Raw genomic sequence first — 637 nt, 5'->3', positions numbered from 1 at the left:
CTGAACGCTGCCTCCCAGTGGCCTGGGGGTGGGGGACTCTCTCTCCCCAGACTCAGCTACAAAAGCCTTGTGCGCCCCCCCCCCCCCCGCCTCGGCCGGGAGCTGAGAGGCGGCGACATGGTGTTTGGGTGAGGCTCTCAGCCCGGGCAGGGAGGGCGGCACGCAGCTGTTTACAGAGCCGGTGCCGCTGGGAGCTCCCCCGCCGACGCCCAGCGGCCCGGGCACCAGCGCGCTCCCAGCCCCGAGGAGGCGGCCGCGGGGAGCCTCCGGCGCTGGGCCCGAGGCCTCCGAAGCCCTGGGCCAGGGCGCGCAGGGAAACTCGAGGTCTCCTCCCGCGCCCCTCCTCTAACCCACAGATCGCCCCCCCCCCCATGGCCGGGATCGGGTAGTATATCAAAGGCACTGGGGGGAGGGCGGCAGAGCTCACCAGGGGCGCCCTGAGCAGCCCTTCCCCTCCCAGGGGTAGGTTTTCTGGCCCCAGCGAGCGAAAGCACCATGTTCTTGACACTCGAGGGATGCTTCGGCCCCTGGGTCGCGCCTCACAGCCCCCCCTGACCCTGCGCACCCCGCCTGCTGGCCGCCCCCCCCGCCCCTCCCCGCCGGAAGCCCGCGGCCCTAGCTGTGCCCACCCGCGCGG

Source organism: Myotis lucifugus, unplaced genomic scaffold (genome assembly GCF_000147115.1).
Source record: "Myotis lucifugus unplaced genomic scaffold, Myoluc2.0 scaffold_76, whole genome shotgun sequence".
NCBI lineage: Eukaryota > Metazoa > Chordata > Mammalia > Chiroptera > Vespertilionidae > Myotis > Myotis lucifugus.
The sequence above is the reverse complement of the archived record's forward strand: the minus strand, read 5'-3'. Positions refer to the sequence as shown.